At 34.1% G+C, this 20,792-nt stretch overlaps 1 protein-coding gene across 1 annotated transcript in view; it reads left to right on the forward strand.

Moving 5' to 3' along the window:
* Positions 1–20,792, forward strand: part of Galntl6 (polypeptide N-acetylgalactosaminyltransferase like 6) — a 1,054,334-nt gene that overhangs the window by 143,782 nt on the left and 889,760 nt on the right. The window lies entirely within an intron of this gene.

Raw genomic sequence — 20,792 nt, forward strand, 5'->3', positions numbered from 1 at the left:
AGAAGTATTACAGCTGCTTCAAATATAACATTTTAGAATTACTGTTCATTTACCTGCTGAAAAAACACATCTGTAAGTCTAAAAGCTAATTTTTAATATGACTTAACATTCAGGAATCTGCACATAAGAGTGGCTAAAGCCTCTATAAAAAGTAAGTTTAGTGCTTATCTTATATTAAAATCTTAATTTTCAATTCATTTTGAACTGTGGAGGGATAAAGTAAGATTGGCTCTTATTGACTTACTAAAACACACATACCTAGCTATGTGGAGTGGAGTAAAATAGACGAACTCAATAACCTACTAACCCAATTTGATATTTTTTTAAATAATTTTTTGTTTATACTTTATGTATGTGAATGCTTTGTCTGATTTGCATGCCTGGTGAACAGAAACCAGTAGAGGTTATTGACCCTCCTAAAACTGGAGTTAAAAAACAGTTATGAACCATCTTTAGGTGGAGGTCTCATGTTAATCACAGTTGAATCTTCAGCCACAGCAGACCAGAACCATGGGCTCTTATGGCTCCAATAGAGTCTGTAAGGAGCTCTCAAACTCTACTCTAGGATTTCACAGCAAGACCACTATTGTCTGCCATTCACTCAGTACATTTGGAGTTTCCTGAAACAGTTTATTAGGCTCAGAGTACTCCCTGACTTTTCCAGCTGCTGTGACTCCATGGAACAACTATGTCAGATCCAAAGGACAGCATTTCTCACAGCACACTTACCATCTCTGGGCTCTTAAATCATTTCTCTACTCTTTCTGTGAACCTTGACTATTTGGGGGATGGATAGATAATCGGTGTCTCCCCTTTAACTGATGATTCATAGTCACTTATTCTCAGAGCTCCGATCAGTTTTCTGTCTCTGCTATAGTCTCTCCCCGCAGCAATAACAGGGTCCTCTAACCAAAGCTGGCAGCAGCTCAAACCAAGAATACAAACTTAGGTACTTAGAAGGCAGTTTGAGAACCTGATCATTTAATAAGAAAGTATCAGTAAGTTCCACCGTGTGTTCATGTTTGCAGTACAAATCATGAATTCATTACTGAGCAGAAGGCCTCAAATCCAATCAAAAGAGCAGTTCATTGTCACTATAAACAGTCTTGGCACTGTTACACCAGCAGACATATCTTAGATCGATGGAGAAACAGTGCTTCATACATGATTCTTTTCTATCAGTTGTATATATTTGTTGACCTTTGCTTATTGACAATGGTTAAAACACCCCTTTAAACTCAATTTTCATTGTTATTTATACCTTATTAATTATAGGAAAACATATTTATAAACTATCTTTTATTAATAAATTATATCCTACATTATATAAAAGTCTGCATTACTCATCTTTCAACTATTATTGACCACATAGGTGTAATAAATGCATAAATTTTTAATCAGAAAAATAATATCAGAGAGCAAGAGAAAAGTGAGATGCATTTGTCAGCATCAGGTTTTATTATGAGTCTATAGGCAATTATGATATTCTCTTTTTTCTACTACAACTACACATTGCCTAATGGCTCCTCAGTGAATAGACAGGCTATAGGATCTTGGAAATGTGGTCTCATTTATTTGTGTTAGTGTGTGGAAAGCTTACTGTGTAGGCTGTTGTGCATGCCTTCCCCCAATGTTTGTGAACTATGAAATTACTAATCATGCATTTTAATGTATCCTAGTCAATGATACATGTCTGTATATATTATAGTTTATATTTTAAAAGGAAATTACATCTAGTGTTTTACTAAGAGAACCATATATAAGTGAAATATCAAAATATATTTATAGAGATGTGTATTTTTCTTCTTCCATTAAGGGAACTTAAAATCTGTGGCTATAACCTAGAGTTTGTCAATAAACTTCTAAGAATGACTATTGTAACATATGCCTTAATCCAGAGGATATATATATATATATATATATATATATATATATATATATATCTAGGTTGATTTTAAAATTCTGGGTTAGCCTAATAAACAGAAGAAGTTACCTTTGAATAAGGTCATAAATTGATAGTTGATGTTACAGTAGATACAACAGATTTTAAGGCCTCATCAAAAAATATATTCTCTGAATATGTAATATATTTTTTGGAGAAAATTGTAATGTATGGTCATTTCATCTGTAAAATAATAATTAGATAATTAAGATTGTACCCATTTTAGTGAAGTAATTTCCCTTATATTTAATAACTAAAATGTGCTGTAAGAACATTTCACTATTTTTCTTTCAAGATCTATTTTATAATAATGAAGAGATAACATGAGCCATTGTGTGTGTTAATTCAGAATATCTGCCTTAAGTGACAGTTATACACAATGATAAACACGATCGTCTTTATGCCTTCACAAAAAAAGCAACCTTCCTGTTGGAAAAAAAGATAATACAAAAAGAAATGACTAAAGTCAAGAAACAAATATCTTTTTGAGTGGAATTTAAGACTGGTCAATTCCTTACTTGAAGCATACCACAAAATAATCTTAATTCTTTTCCAGAGGGGGTCATTTCCCTCAAGAGTGCGACTATTGTTTGTCCTGTCATTTCTAAATCTACCTATTATAGACTCAACAGGGAACATGGGGAGTTTATTACTGTACATGCAAAGAAGGTCTACAGTAACCAGATTGTGTGTAGGTGTATGTCTTCAACTATCTTAGCCATCTAGTCTGTAGCCTCTATTTTTAAATATAGTTACTCTACCCACAACATCAAGGAAACAAAATTAGAATTAAATTTAAAATAAAAATGTTACTTCAGAATATGGTTTGGCAAAATAGAATTGTTGCACTGAGTGATTTGTAAGTCAACTGTCTCTGTTTGAAAACAAATAAAATTTATGAACTAAAAATCGCAAACTCTGAGAAATGTGTATTTTTGTGTTCTCAAATGGAAGAAGTCAATGTTGTATGCCAGCAGGATTTTTAGAATCTCACTGAGAAAGTAAATAACAGATCATTTATGAAAAATGGGGCATCTGGTGTTGAACTATTACAAGTAATGAGCACCTAAAGTCTTTATACATTAAATTGGCTTTTACAATTGAGTGGCTTTTGTCTCTTCTATTGTCAGTAGAGAAACAACATAATCTAAAACATAAGCAGCACTTTTAATGCTGTGACCTACTTCATAAAACCATCTATGTTACATTTGCAAAAGATGCTAGGCATTCAAAGAAAGCAAGACTGTCATTTTATTCATGCTAGAAAAGTTCAATATGTGCAACAGTGTAGAAAAAAGTTCAGTTTGCAGCAATTTTAGGCCAAAGACTTCTGGAGTATTTTTCTAATAGGTACCAACTTACACAGACTGTATATTTGTTTTGAAACTATAAGATCTGAAAGTTTCTAATTTATATTCTAGAAAAAGGAAAGCTTTTAAAGAGATTAAAATAGATGCAGTCTGCTTAACCCCAAAGAAATATCGGTTGGGGAAAAAGTGTGTGAAGGGAGTAAATATGTATGTGTGTGTCTGTGTGTATCTGTTGCATTTCTCAGTATACATATGTGTGTGTATTTTACATGTGTTACATTTGTGCTTTAATCTCTAAACTAATTATTCAGTTGTCTACAATAAATTAGACATTAAAGATACCACTTCATTAATCTCAAGGAGTAATGACAACTTGACTTTAAGTATATCTTTCATAATGTGAATGCTTCTATCTCACTAAGCCAACTGTGTCACCAATGTCCCTAAACACTCCACGGTGACATAACACATCAAAAGCTTCATGTAACATTCTACTTATTCAATCTGAAATTGAAAAGTTGAAGAGGAAATAGAAATAGGTGGATCTTTTGTGATGTAAGTCTCCTTACAATTTTAAAAATTCTGTATATCTTGAAAACAGATGTACTGAACACTTTTTCTGGTACATCTTTTCAAAGAATTGAATACCAACCAAATAGCTTTGAAAGATAAGAATAGCATCTTACACCAGCATAATAGGAGTCTTTAACTAAGGCAAAGGAAAAGAAGCTTATGCCTCTTGAATAAATAATTAAATATTTAGCTTTTTCCTAAGTGAGAGTTTACTTTATGTTTCATTGGATCTTCTAGTTTTACCTGGTTCTATACTCAAAGTTCAAAGTGAGGTTGAGTTTATATCTATGGTATGTATGTCTTCCAAAAATATTGGATATTTCTATTATAGATAATATAATTTCTGATGCACATTCTCCACACCCAGTTGGAAGTTTCATATAATCTGCCACTCTCTTTCCAATAATAATAACAGTCTTAGTTTAGTTTACAAGTAAGTTAGAACCGTGAAGTTTAGATAGCTCGTATTTTTAATAATTTTTTATTACTCTAAAGTTTATATAATTTGATTGGAATGATATTTCTTAACAGCATATACTATGGAATCACATTCCTCCAGGGACCTTCAGCCTGTGGAGGTGGCTCTGGGAGTAAATAACGTGCTTGCTGCTCAAGTGTGCCTACCTGAAATCAGATGCCAGAATTCACATAAAGTCCATCCAGTGTGGCCCCTATGTCATCCCTGTTCAGAGGAGAAGACAGGAGAATCCCAGGAAGCTCAGAGCCCAGCTAGCCTGGTATATATGACATAAAAAGACTCTGCTTCCAATAAAACGAAAAAATGCAAAGTGATGATCCATACCTGTGATTGCCCCTGCGATTCTCACATTCACACCCCCGCAGTCACATGAACACACACATACAATACACAGCAAAACTCAATAGACACACAGATGTACACAGTGTGGCGGGGAGGCAAGGGAAGGGAGAGGAGGAGAGAGGAGGGAAGGGATGGGGAGACAGACAATGATTTCCAGTCAGAAATAACCTTATATCAAGAAACCAGAAGTTCTGTTTGCATGATTTTATTATCCATTTCAGTGTCCATTTTTATAATCAAATCAAGACTAGAATCTCACCAAGAACAGAGCTGTTCACTATTTGGTTCCAGCTTGGTTTTAGAATTTCACTTCTAATCCAACTGACATACTTCATTTTCTTTTCCTGTCATAGCCTACTGCATTTTTTCTCTCTTTGGCCTTTCTTTAAGAACACTCTAATACAGTGCTTCTCAACCTGCCCAGTGCTGCAAACCCTTTATTACAGCCCCTCAGGTTGTGGTGACCCCCAAGTCATAAAATTACTTAGCTCCTTCATAACTATAATTTTGTTACTGTTATAAATCATAATATAAACATCTTATATGCAGGATATCTGATATGTGAGCTCTGCGAAAGTGTCATTAGAACCGCAGTATTCCCTCAAAGGATCATGACCCACAGAATGAGAACTGCTGCCTTAATGCAATGAGCATCATTTTTCTACAGGTAATGGTGAGGCAGTGCTCTGATATCCCTTCAGGAATTACCAACTTATTTCTTAGCACTTCTAGAAGTGCTGTCCCCAGAGAGCACCCAGCTCTTAATCCCTACTAGAGTTGTCCTTGGACCTTCTTCAGGAAAATAGCTGTCCTGTACCTTTTGTGTAGCTTTGCCAGTTTCATTAGAAATAATTATGAAGGCTGAGCAAAGTATCCCTCCCTACAAAGAGAATGGGCTCCAAAAAGTCAGTTCAAGCACTAGGGATGAATCCTGGTCCCTCTGCCAGTGGCCCCACAGACTGCCCAAGACATACAAATGTTACCCGTATTCAGAGGGCCTAGTTTGGTCCTATGCAAGCTCCCCTGCTGTCATTCAGGTGTCAATGAGCTACCACTAGCTCAGGTCAGCTCTTTCTGTGACTATCCCCAAAATGATCTTGACCCCCTTTGCTCATATTATTATTCCTCCCTGTCTTTGGGAGCTCTGCATCTGCTTCCATCAGTTGCTGGAGGAAGATTTGAAAGGATACCTTGCTTACCTTAGATAAAGTGGGGATGGCCTTGGTCCTATCTGTAAGGGATATGCCAGACTTTGGTGACTCCCCTTAGGAAGACTTATGCTCTCTGAATAGTGGAGGGGGGGAAGGTGCGGAAAGATGAGTGAGCAGGAGGAGGAGAGGGAATGGGAACTAGGATTGGTATGCAAAATGGGAAAAACATGTTTTTACAAAGGAAATAGTTATCAGTTACTCTTTGTTGAATGAATTGAACTCTGTGTATTAGAGAAGTTTGAAAGTTGGCTAATCATCACCCAAAATAAATATGGATAGTACTTGGCAGCATCATTTAACTCAGCAGCAAATTTGAAATAAGTGTATCTAGGAATCCACAGTCCAGGAAGAATGGTCAGTGTCATTCTAGAAAAACATACTTATTAACAGATCACTTTTTTTTAAAAATCTGAAAGTAAACACTTACCCATGTGTCTCAAGTTGAAGAAGGTGTTCCACAGATGAATTCACAGAGTGAGCCACAGTATCCAGTCACCATCACAATGGCTTTATTGGCTACACTAATAGTACATAGAGCAAACTTTCTGTGTACAAAGTCAAATGTCAATGATTCTATTTGTCATTCTCACTCATTGTTTAGTGTTATTATCAGCTTCCTTTCAAAAAGCCTTCTTGAAAAATCAGTTTTGAAAATTTGAAGGAATGTTAATGTAAAACTCTCAAACAGCCCAAGCAAGGATATATGGCAATAAATTACCAGTAAGAGTTTTGTTAAAAGCTAAGATTATGATAAACAAGACCACATTATCAGAAATTCTAAGTATATTTCAACAATAACCACCATCCATTTCCAGACTTTCCCATTATCTTTACAACCATGAGGAATCTTTCCATAATTGATGCCATTTGGTGAAATCTGTTTCCAATTTGACAAAAGCGCTCCCAGATTATGAGCAAATGTTTGCTCTTGGGCATATCCAAGTCAGAGAGGATTGCAAGCAGGTGTACCTGTTTGGTGTTTGGCTTTGAAATGAGCATTAGATCATGGACATCCATTAAGATAAAATCCTTAATCATACAGCTCATATTTCAAATAATTTTCCAGATGCAACTTTAAGCCCTTGGCTTTCAACAACCAAAATAACAACTCTGTGATTCAACTTGTCATTTTTCCCCCTGAGTATATGTGCTTTTTTTCCAGAAATAGTTCTTCCACTTGAAATGTCATCCCTAGGGGGAAAATGTGTTGAAATAATAAAAAATAATGGTTTGCTGATATGGCTATTGTTTAATTATTATCTTTAATAGTTCATATCTAACTTATAGTTTCTCAGCATTCACTTATGATTTGGCAATACCTAGAAATCTCCATCATATTTTCATTACAAATTTAACATGTATAGAAAACAAAATAATATACTAAAAAGAAAACTCTCCTTTTAATATTATTATTTGTGTCTTTCTTTTTATCCTATTTGAATTTTTTCTGTTAAAAGTAACAATGGTTGTGTCTGGACAGACAAACTGCTTAGTGGTGAATAACACTTCCTACAATTACAGATGATAAGAATTAGGTTCCCAGAACCCACACCAGTAGCTGTAAAACACCTGCCAACTTTAGTTACAGGAACTCTAACCTCCACTTGCCTCTGAGAGTACCTGCATATATATTCACACACATTAATAAATAAACAGTAAAATGTGTTTACAGTAGGGAATGTGTTATATAAAGACATAATGGTAAAAACTCAGCAAGAGCTTTTAAAGCAACAACCAATATAAGACACATGTCCCTTTGCTGTACATGTACCCTGTGTATGACTTTAAGCGAAACAAGTCTTCCTAAAGTAGAACTGTCCAATAGATTGCAGGATGTCAGCAACCAAAGGCAGTTCTTAAATGTATCCCCTCATCATTACAAGCACAGAAACTTCTCCTATCTCCTAGGGCAATGGCCCTGCATTTTCCTCCTTCCTTAGGTTATGATTCTAATTTTTGTCATTGCTTATATCAAAGGTAATCACAATAATTCCCCTCTTGTCACTAGCTTCTCTACTTCTTTTCCTATCTTTCTATCAGAACTTTTTATGACAGAAGTCCCAGCTCAAAGAACTTTAAATATTCTGTAGTAATTTCTTATCTCTGACAATAATTTAAGGTTTCAAACAACAAATACATCTAATTAGAGAGGCAGATAAATATCTAGAGCCAACAAAGCATATATTTAATTTAACAAGACTATACTCTTAGGAGGAAATTGCTCATGCATCTATCCTAGCTTCTAGAAATTTCCAGCAACCCTTGACATTCATATTTTCATCACTCTAATCTCTACCTTGATGTACACTACACCTTCTCTGAATTGTATCTTCTCTGTCTTTTAAAAGGACAGTCTCATTTGATTAAGATCCATTCCAATATAGAATAATATTCTATATTTTTAAACCTTGATTAGGTCTGCAAAGAAGTTCTAGGGAAATGTGACTTTTGGGGAGTTACTATTCAATAACAATACCCATAGTGAGTTTTTGGGTTGAATAGCATAGTTGGGCAGTTCTCATGAGATTAAGAAGTTTCACCTGTTTTCCCTAACTTTTTTTCAGGCATTAGTAAAATTTGTTACTTTGGTAATTTCTTATTTGAGATATTAATATTTACTTTGTCTTTGCTCTTGATCAGCTGTATTTTTCAGAAATCCTTTTCTAGCAAGATATTACTAAAACCATAGCTTGATATGCTATGCTTTGTTGATACCCATGGGAAGCCTGCCCCTTTCTGAACAGAAATAGAAGATGAGTAATTGGAGGTGGGGGCAGAGTAGAGGTAGGGGGATGGAGTGGGCAGAGAGGAGGGAGAGGAAGCTGCAGTCAGAATGTAAAATAAATAAATAAATTTAATTTGAAAATACGTTTAAAATCTATGATTTGTTAACCTATCACAGACAAGCTTCATTTGCCTTCTCATATTAACAGCATAAATTCAAACTTATCAAACATACATGGAGGTAAACATGGGTTGTGTGTGATCCTAATCTGTAAAGTACTAGTAGAAATTGTAGATTTAACTTGAGTCTGCATATAAAACCACAGGAAAGCAATTTGTTTAAGACAAAATATTTAATTTTCCTGAAATTAACAGGTCAGCTTTGGATTGAGAGCACATTTGAGGATCTTACATACAAGGGAACAAGGTCAATCTTCAACACTTCCAAGTGCAAAGAGTTGGTGATTTTATCCATCAAAATGATCATCTTTGAGTAAACAAATGATGAAATTTAAAAACTTTCAACCTATCTAGGTGTCAGAAGTGATAGCTTTCCAATCTGTTGAGGACAACATGGAGATTGTGAGAGGTACTTGCATTAATTCTAGGGGCTGATTCAATTTTCAATAGAGAAACATATATGGATAGTATGGAAGTATTTTTTCCTTTTCAATAGGCTTAATTAATTAAATAGTGACATTCAGCATAAAATGATTTTTTAAGTGTTTAGAGTGAAAACAGTAAAAATCTCTGATTTTTACAGTTTTGATTCTTGATAATACATTAAATCATCACTTTCTATTTTTTCTGTGAACTAATCAAGCACTTACATATTTCACATTTAATTATTATATAAGTAAAGGTGTTAAAAAAGCTCCAGGATATTTTGCTTACTCTATTTTTGGTTGGATTTCACAAATGAGCACAGATCTACTGAAAGATTTTAACTGCTAAAATATAATCCTCAAATTTCAGAAACTAAATGGGATATAATAGATGGTAGAACCTGGACAAAAATTTACAAAATTACTTTTATATTTAAAATTCTGACAAGCAGTGACCAAGAAATTGGTTTATTTCTGAAGTCAATAATTTTTTTGAAATTTTATAGTCAATTCGGGTAATAGGAAAGGATGATAAAAACTATCCCATACCTCTACTTGACAATGATTAAAGAAACCAGAAAAGCAGTAGTGAGGGTAGACAGATGGGCCTTGACTCATGCAATGAAGGTAATATGTTATCTACTCTTATTAAACAACAGGGTAGTTAACAACTCAATTATCAGAAATTTGAGCTTTCCATGAAACATGGGCTGAAGTTGTTTAACCTGTTTGGAAAAAAAAAAAAAAAAAACGAGAATGCCATACTCAGTATGATGCAACCCTTGTAGTCCTCTAGGTCCCCTGACTGTTTCTTTCCAGTGGACTGTGTCTGAATGGAGACCTGGAAGCACTGTTTCTTTGTTCCCACTTCACATTTTTTTAGGATGCTGATAGACTTTCAGAAAGGGTAACTAACACAGTGAATTTTATTCTCTGCGTGACACAGGAATATTAAGTATACTTAAAACTTATTAATAAGCCATTTGGGGCAAGAACATGCTTCTTCCTGTATTTTCACATAATGAATAAGCAAATTATTTAATTGAGATGGTTCCAAGTAAGACTCTGTAACTAATGAGTAAAATATTTATTGAGCATGTTTTTCTGAACTCTATCATTTTTATGTGTCCTTCCATCATAGGATTTTACAAATAATGGAAAATTGTCCAGAATCATCTGAAAGTTTTGTAAGTTAGTGCAATGGATATAAACTTTTCTGAAAACTCTACATAATTACATTATGAAAATGTAGGACTTTGAACTACAAGACTTCTTTATTTGGTAACAGATTGTGAAAACATATTAAGCATTGATTTTATTCATTTTTGCAGCTACATGTTTTTGATTTTTCCTGTTTTTCTTTTTTCTCTTTTGTAGTTTAAGAGGATTCAGCCACATTGTCAAAGGTCTGCTGTGTCATATGTCTGTGAACATCAAACTTTCACAGTGCTCTCTTCTCCTTCGGGAGGGTAGAGGTTAAGATGTTTTTGTGAAAGGATTCTTAGCCGAAGGAGAAACTATGTGACCTTTTTAAAACTTTTTAATGTGTTATGTTTAAAGATCACTATTCAGAGATTCGCAATTCGAGGTTCAAGGAAATACTCTGGTTTACTGTATAAAGCTATTCACAGGAGAATTATCAGTAAATTTTACTGTTACCACATGGGATTTTGTAACAAATATATACCATAAGCATATGTATACACACGTAGCATATAAATATTCAAGTTTTGACTACTTTTTATGTCGGAATATACTATATTTTACAGTATTTCATAAAAATGTCATATTAGTAGTTACGTGATTAAATTTCTTTGCAAAATAATTCCCTACCTAGTTAGTGTCGACTTTTGGCTAAATTTTGCCAATCTTGTCTGCCGAACTTGCAATCTGAGGTCCTTAAAGAGTGGGGCTGGATAGAGTCTAATGCTGTAGACATCCTTATTTAATTTTAAGTATACTTTTATACATGAATGAAACGAAGAAGTAATGATCTAAGGACGGTTGTTTGAGTTCAAAAAAACATGAACAGAAAAACATGAAAAATAACCATCAGTAATCACATATATACTAAATATGAACAGAACAGCCCTTTTCCAGAACTTTCTTTTTTTTTTTCATTTGATACTAAGAGCTTCATTCCATAACTGGATTCTGACCATATATTTGGAACAGAAGCCATACCATTTTAATTTTCATCTCACTGGGGGTGACAGGTTCTACAGTGAATAATATCTTGGATGCATAGGTGTATACTGTGAGTTCAGGTTCCAGGAGAGCTTCAGTTTACTTTTTTTAAAACATTTTTTTAAATTTTAAATAGCTTGTTTTACATGTCAATCCCAGTTCTCTCTCCCTCCCCTCCTCCCGCACCACCCAACCCCCTCCATCCTCTCACCCTATTGCCAATTCCTTCCACATAGGGGATATCTAGAGTCTGTCATTTCACTCAGGGAAGGATCCGGGCACTCCCCTAAGAGTCCAGGCAGAGAGAGCATCCCTCTTTGTGTTATGGACACACGATGTCTGTTAGTATTCGAGGGATAAACACTGATCCACTGCTCAGGACCCCATAGGTAGCCCAGTCCTCCTCATTGACTGTCACATTCAGGGGTCAGAACTTTCTTAAGAGAGACCAATTTAAATGCAATCGCTGGCATGTGCTAGAGATTGTATCTGGGAAAGCAATAAAGCAAGGCTGAGGCCATGTCCAGATTCAGGGTACACTGAGAACAGCACTCAGAATCTCCTTTCACCAGATATGCTATGACATCCATTGAGAACAAACATGTCTTATAAGTTGATTGTAAATATTTGTCACAGGAGGCATGAAAACACATCCAAGAACAATCCAGGGAAGAAAATGCACCTAAGGTAAAAGGCCTTCTGCCTTTTCTCCTGGAGCCTGTCTCACAATTCCCCAGGCATTGTTCACCATGGGTCATTCTGACATATTCTGACAGTTGGAATTGTTAATTTCTTTAAATATAATTATGCTTCTTATTTCTGAAAGCTTATTGTCCAAACAGAAATTTTCATACTGAGTTATCCTTTAGAAAATTTTAAAATAGTCATTTAGATTCTGTGATTTTGTTATACTTGCTTTTATTAACCTCTAAAAAGTTTTTAAAAAAATCTGTGAAGTTTTGACTTGCAAAGCATGCTGGTTAGTGAGAGGAATTTCTCTGTAGGTTCATTCAAATTTTTTTTCATCATTATGGAGGATTGAACCAGTTCCAGACACCATTACCAGTGAAAACAGGCCCGCCATTACAGCTGAAGGCAACCATTTATAACACACACTTCATTTAAGTCTCTTACTAATGCTGACATCTGTTCAGGCTTTAATTACAACATTACCACAACTGGTCCCTTGTCACATTTCTCCTCACCCACTGTAGCATGAACACAAAGGGGAGGAAATACATTCTCAGGTAATTAAAAGGTTCTTTAGAATTATGTGTATTCAGAAATGGTTTGCTACATGTTAGACACATGTTTTTCTCTGACTTACTTTTTATTGTTTAGCAAAACATAATTAATGCTAAACTATTTATAAGTATTTTCATATTTAGTCACAAAAGCAAAACTTTGTGACTATTAAATTTTATGTACCAATAATTGAAAATGCATTTAAATAGTATACCTACTTAAATATTTTCTTCATTAAGTTTGTTTCATATTCATAGTCATTTTTATTTATTTATTTGCATTTCTTTTTGAAGCAGGGTTTTCCTATGTAGCTGATCCTACCCTGAAATGTCTTAGACATTCAAAAAGTCTTTAGAATTTTCTAATATATTAATCCATAACTTTCGCAACAATTATTCATGCATTCTTTTTCCTAGCAGCACAATCATATCATATATTATGGTTGAAATAATTATGTTTCCTTGCCGATGCTTAAAAATACACCTACCGTCTCTTCTTGCCAGTTTAAATGTGTGTATTTTCTTTTTAGCTTTACTATATTCTATGAGAATATATCTAGCAACACAGATCTTACCCTAGCAACATATTACCCTGATTAAATTGAATAAAGATCTGTAGAAATGAAAGGCTTTACTTGTAATGACCATAATTGTGGGTAGAAAGGACTTGAAGAGTATGCTGTGTTAATAATTTGGCCCATTCTCCACAATAAATGTGTATTGTCAGAATTATTTTCTTACTGAAAGTTTTCCAGTACATGGTGGCTCTGGATTTAGCCTCTGGGGAATTAGGCTTTTGACATATTAAGATTTTTGTTCTTTGCATACTTGTGTTTCTACACTGATGTAATCACTACATGGCCACTATATATTACAGTGGGATGCCACAAGATAAAGGAAATAAAAGCTACTCCTCTTTATTTTATGTTAATAGAAAAAGACAAAACAAATATTAATTTTAAGACACTAACATGTTATTTTTCTTTTTTAAAAAAGATAATGAGAATAGCATGATCTTGGGCTATGTTTTGGGACAATTAAGAATGAATTGCTCATACCTACATGCCCACTGAGCAAGTTGATGTCAGATTAGACCATTAAAATTTCCAGGCTATTCAGTCATAATGAGACTGTATTTCAAAACCCACATATAAAATTTAAACAAATGAAATTTACTAACAATTGGAAAAAATCTAAGAAAATGTAAAAGGGCTTATGGGTAGATGAAAGCCCAGAGTCGACTTGAGTACTTGAAGAAGCACAGCAAAAACAATGGTACTCTAATTACATAGAGTTACTGTGTTTTGCACATGAATTTATTGTTCAACCATGCGCTATGGAGAGAGCACAGTAGTAGGAAACTGCTTTTAGGAACTTTCTCATATTGTCTTCCTGTTACTGAAACATAGGATTCATATCATATTAACTACTATAAGTAACATTTATGACTTAAGTAACAGAGAAAACACATGTGTTCTAACACTACACAAGGCCTGAGCATCCTCAGCCTATTCAGAAAGTCCTCAAATCTAACACACCTGCAGATACCTGCGAAAGGAAATACAATATTTCCAAATCTTCTATCATAGCATCATCAGTGCTTTAAGAGTTCCCTGATGTTAACAAATGTAGTTAATGTTCTTCTGGTTGGCTGAGCTCTGTGAGGCTTTCTTCTAAGACCTGACAATGACACCCATGTTCCCCTCAACTTCTCACCATGTTATCATCAATGCAGCAGAAGGAAGTAGAGGGAGTTTCCTCTTCCCTACACTGCTCTCTCAGAGACTCACCTGCTCAGCATATAGTCCAGGTCAAGGATGGTACACTGGAGAGACCCTTCACAGTAGTTCTGCTGGGCATCCAAGGGAAAGAGCACATTAAATGGGCACTTAGTCATGCTTGGACTCAGAGGATCAACTGTTGAATTTTAGCCAAACTCTAAAATATCTCAATTGCAAATAATCTGACTATTCCAGGCTAAGTGAGAAAATGACATGATGTCCCTCGTGTCATCCCCTCAATGGAAAACAATTTTAATTGAGTTTATTTTAATAATAATGACTGTTTCCACATAGATTCAAATGAAAAACCCTAAAATGGAAATCATTCCCTAGTTAAAACATGCAAACAGAGTCACAGAAAAAATTTTACCTTAAGAAAACAAAACAATAATAAAAATCTCTGTTGAAAACCGTTTGCTTAATAAAAGAGGTCATGACTTTGAAAGTAAATAAAGAAGGGTCTCAGGGAGTATTTAGAGTAAAGCAGGAAAGGGAGGGCAATACAATTATATAATAATGTAAAAAATTAAAATGTAATATTTTAATTTAAATATTTTAAAATGTCCATTTAAAAAAGTTTGCATAAGATATAACAGGAAAATATAAGAGGAAAATCTATCACTGTCTAATATAAGAGGAAAATCTATCAGTATTTCTTCATGACAGGGTTTCTGTGTATAGCCTGGTTGTCCTAGGACTTGCTTTGTAGGCCAGAGTAGCCTTGAACTTACAGAGACCCACCTTCCTCTGCCTCCTGAGTTCTGGGCTTAAAGGTGTGCACAACCACACCTTGCTCAATATATCACGTTTAATGTAAAATAAAACTCCAATTTTCTCCTGTGTCACGTTCTGAAAGATTGATAGGCACATGGGTCATTTAAGCTTACTTTGTTCAGGTTTTCTCACTATAAAATGGAAATAAACCCATGAACATTACAAACTCTATTTATGCCTCAAGTGTCATAATATATAAGTCAGCTCCAAAGAAACTAGTTCAGAGATATGGTCCCATATGTTTGGTTTTCCTTTTTTGCTTGTTTTAGCTTAAATAAAAGTATTTATTGGCCGGGCAGTGGTGGCACATGCCTTTAATCCCAGCACTCAGGAGGCAGAGGCAGGCGGATCTCTGTGAGTTCGAGGCCGGTCTGGACCGACAGCCTCCAAAACAATACAGAGAAACCCTGTCTCGTAAAACCAAAAAAAAAGTATTTATTTTTATTTAAGATGTATAATTGTTTTGTCTGTCTGTATGCATGTATACCAAATGTGTGCCTGGATCCCTCAGAGGTAGGATGAATGCATGAAATCCCCCTGGAAATAGAGTTATAGGATCTGTGAATATGGGGGCTAAGAGGCAAACCTAGAGCCTCTACAAATGCAGCAGTGTTTTTAGCTACTGAGCCATCTCTCTCGCCCCATTGTTCTGTTATTATAATTTATTAATATTATCGTCATCATCAACATCATCATTATAGTTGTCCCCTTCAACATTAGAGAGAATCATTTATTGGTGCTGAAGAGATGCCTCAGAATTTATCAGCAGTGCCTTCTTTACCAAGGGATCCAAGTTCAATTCCCATCACACACGGCAGCTAACAACCATTCTAGAGAACCCAATGTCCTCTAATCTGGCTTCCACAGACATCACACAAAGGCATGGATGCAGCAAAACACCCATGCACAGACACAGAAAAAGTAATCCATTTTTAAAGGAATAGTTTGCTATTGAGGTTTGTGTAATCTTTAGATCTTGTTTTGTTTAGAAAATAGCTTGGTTGGTAAAGTGCTTGCCATGCAACATGATTGTCCTAAAAAATAAAGGTCCCCTGCCTCTGGAAGAGGGACACCTCAGGTTGATTTCTAGGTTCTAGATGGATACATGCACATATGTATCTGTACTAACATACCTGTGCAAACACTTAGAAGCGATGAGACAAATACAAAACAAAAACCTATAGTATTATAGCCAGACCATAGCTTAGACTTCTACCTAGACAAGAGAAGGTCAGCAATTAGGTTATATATCTTCATATTTGGCTCCAGAGAAGTTAGAGAAACGCTAATAAATATTTAAGTCTAAAAGGAATTCTTATGGCTTAGAGTAACCGCCCAAGTGTTGAATATACCATTCAAGTCCACTGTCAGAAAAGCAAATGTCAGGAACAATTGGCCAATTGACCTGGAATAAAGTTGCTCTACCTGGAATAAAGTTGCCCTGGTCACAGACATCTTCATTAAAAAATATAGTATGTCTAAACAGATTCAGTCTGAACAAGGGGCCAGATCCTCAGTGACATTCTTACCTATAATTTCAATATATTTGGAGGCAGGCCATCTATTGCAACATTCTTTATTCTCTTTCCAGAGAACTCTTGTGTTTATTCATGCAACAAGTCAGTAAGCTGGAAAAAATTAACTGTTAAACTAAATACCTAAAAAACTCAGTATAATGGCACCTTTGTCAAGAGAAATTTATTTCAAATATCCAGATCTATAGAAGGAGGAAATAAGCCCAGTTCGGCATTACATTTTACAACATACAAACACACGCCGAAACAGCTAAATATTGAAATTAAATTGAGACTTTATCACAAAATTTTAAGATGAAGAGCTCCCAAATAACAATAGTGCTTCCACACATAGGAACATACACACATACACAAAAGTGTATACACACACCAGAAGTAGACTAATTTAAATAGGATATTTGTAACCGACAATGCTGCAGAGAAATGAACTAATATTAAAAAATAGTATCTCTGTAAAATCTGTAGTTTGGTCAGGTGTGTATATATATGTACTGAATTTATAAGTTAGAAATTACATTATGAATTCCTGGGTGAGGTAACTTTACGTGATTTGAGATTCTTTTGGAATTTTTTTAGTATCATTTTCCTGTGGTTTTATTCTTTTAAGTTAGCAATTAAATGCTAAGTTGTTATTTGTATAAAATTATTGCAACTGTTAAAGTCTGCTTTTATTCTTCTTTAATTCTAGTCAAACTAGTTTTTTAAAATAATTGTACAAAATTGTACTGTGATAAGTCCTTTAAAGAGTAAATTAACTTTTTCAGTAGACAAATTTAGCTGTAAATGTAATAAAGCAGATGCAAATTTTATGCCATCTAATAGGCAATATTTTGAGAAATAAATTCTACTTACATTTTTGTTGATTCATATGCTGTTTGATTTCCATATATAAATATGTGTCCTCATTTTAATGTTAATAATGTAATATTAATAGTGTTCATTCTGTCTTAATGATTTTCAATCTTAAACATAAGCTACTACTTTTATTTTACCTACTAAATTCTTAAGTAAAATTTGACTGCAGAAGATGAATAAAATGAACAATATTAATCAAATACATGAAAGATCTTTTGTGAGCAGTTTTGTCTCATCGTAATGATCTCAGTTTTGATACTCCACTCTCTGATCCTGCATAACCTCAGTAAATCAAAGATGACTCAGGTGTCAGCACTCACCTTCCAGAATTTTGAGTAAGTTCTATAATTAAGTAACACAAACCTGCCTTCATAACTGGTGTACAAAACTTAAAACATAATGATATTTTGTCTTTGATTTTAGCATGCAATGCCCTTATTTATAAAGGGTGACTCAGCAGTAATTTTAATTTCTCAGTTCTAATGAATAAAACCATTTTCACACAGATTTTAGAGTTGTGTGTTCTCCCCTATGATAGATGCTATCATTTGCTTTTTCTACACATAACTCTAGATTTTCCTTATTCTGCTATAGCTTCCCCAGGCTATGAGAGGATATTCAGTTAAGGTCAATGTCGTGGGCTAGGCCAGGGGCAAGTGGACAGAGTGTTAACTCAGAGCGCTAGAAGCAGATTTCTGTCTGGCACCCATCTAAAAGTTCTGAATATGACTGTTCCAAATTTGTGTTCTGCAAGTGATGTCACTGTCATTATGCAGCATATTTTTGCAGAGACTTAGAGTGTACATAAGAATTATCCCAGGACACTCCTTCATTGCCCTTCCTTCAATCCTTCCCAACATTAGCAACTGTCTTCCCCTGGAATAGGGATGAGACGTGAAGGTTCTAGAAAGTGGGGAAGGGGATGTAGTAAGAAGAGTCAATACACTTATTTCTTTTCTTTCCACATGTGGACATGTGTTGATAAGCATCTGGGGAGAAACTGGTCCAAACCAGCTCAGACTGTCATACTATTGGCTTCATAATGCTTTCATTTCCCTATCTTTCCAGTTGCAAAACATGACCCCTAAGAGTTTAGAGCTTGGTGTCTCCAGACATTCCCCATGGGTAAAGGTGGTAGGATTCTAGAACACAGTAGTTGCCTTCCTTACCCCTGGGCATTATGCTCTGAGTCTCACAGATTTTACAGCTAACAATTCAAGTAATTGAATGAAAAAATAGTTTTTTAACCCATTGACTTTTCCCTAAAGTGAGATATAATTAAACCATGTGTTTATACTCTTTCTAGAACTTTCCACACAATGAAGTTTATCACAATATCTGGATTAGTAAGAACATTCTACCCGGATTGAAGTCTGTTTTATGCTGATACCTGTAGTTGCTTCATATTATGTCTCATGATGAGTATCTCATGATCAGAGTTCCAAGGATTGTTACACCACACAGTATTTTTTCCAAATAAGCAGCAACACCACATTCTTAATTTCCAGGAAATTTTAATTTCTTCATAAGGAATATAAAGAAACTCAAAAACTTGGGTTGACACTGACATTCTAGGAATTTACCAAACATAGAGCATGAACATATTTTTACAAGTAAGTTGTAAAATATCAAATATTTTCAGCAAAATTATGAATTGGTATTTATTTGCTTATCTATATATTAAGTTGAATGTGAATGTATAATCAATAATACTGAATATACTATTATTAAATTATATTAAACTTAGATACACATCAAATGTATATTTAATTTTTATCAAACTAGTGCTTAATTTTATACTAAATAACAGATTATGATAGTTACAATAATTATGAAACTACTAGTAATATTGAAACTTTTCTTATACATTAATTTACTAATTTATCATGTAATTTTTAGAAATTGATTATGTGTTTTTAGGTAGGGCATAAACAAAGGTGAGATTATTGATCAAACTATGCAAGTTTTAGTTTTGCAATTAACCTTGAACATTTTAAATTTAATTTTAACATTTGCTAGAAGCAAATAGATGAGAGGGAACAAATTAAAAGTTTTAAAATATTTATCTCTGATAATCAAAGTATTATAATAAACACAACAACAATTATTATTCAATGACAGAGGTAATATAAACACATTTCTACATTTTTTACAATAAGGTTGATACAATTGTATGATTCAACCAGGCATATTAATCAAGGATTAATTTGTCTTCAGCCAATTTATCATCAGAAAGATTAATTTTCCAAACTGTAAATGTACAAGTAATGAGCTACTCAGAAATTATTTATCCAAGATATCCAAGAAAGTTTAATATCATAGAGAAAATATTGTACAGCCAATGGAATGTAACACAATTTCCAAATTTTAAGTGGGTCTAAAGTTTCCATTAATGAAATAAAATGAAAACATATTAATATTTAATTTCTATTCTTTTCAAAATATTTCTAATCAGTCATTGGGAGTCCCAAGCTTTGACAGAGACCAATACAGTTTTATGTGTTGTTTCAGAGAGTTGATAATAAAGTAACACATCAGAAATGAATATTTCAGATAACTTAAAGATCACTTCGACAGTTAAATTTATTTCCCAATTGTTTTACAAAAGGTCACACATATAATCTAAATACCAACACATATTTTACTAAATCTTCCTTAAATACAATTTTATCCATTCCTTCTTCCAGTGTGTGTGTGTGTGTGTGTGTGTGTGTGTGTGTGTGTTACTTTATTTGAATCATACTTCAGATATTTTCTTTCATGCTCTTAGTCTTTGAAAGTTCATTAGAATTTTGTATGATTGTTCACATTAATACACACCAACAGCCTACTTATCTCAGGCACATATAACTTTATATGTTTGTCTCATATAGGGTCAAATTCTGGGAATAAACTGTTTCTAACAGTTCTAATCATCATCCCAGCTAGGATATCAGCAGCAAATATATAACATTACTCTCTATAGAATACACTTTGCCTTTTTTTTTCTCCCTTAAATCTAAAGCGATATTAATTTTTATACTATACCCATAGTAAATTTAATCTATTGCCTAGAGCCAAATGTATTTTTCTCTATAATATTCCTGTCTTTATTGACTAACATCTGTGTAAAAACATACTTAAAATTCATTAGAAAATATCAAATCATGCACTGGGATTTTGCATAGTAATTCATAAAAATCAAGTCGGTAACTTAATATCTCTTTTAGCCTTATTGCAATTTTCAAACTA

This window comes from Mesocricetus auratus, unplaced genomic scaffold (genome assembly GCF_017639785.1).
Source record: "Mesocricetus auratus isolate SY011 unplaced genomic scaffold, BCM_Maur_2.0 Super-Scaffold_6731, whole genome shotgun sequence".
NCBI lineage: Eukaryota > Metazoa > Chordata > Mammalia > Rodentia > Cricetidae > Mesocricetus > Mesocricetus auratus.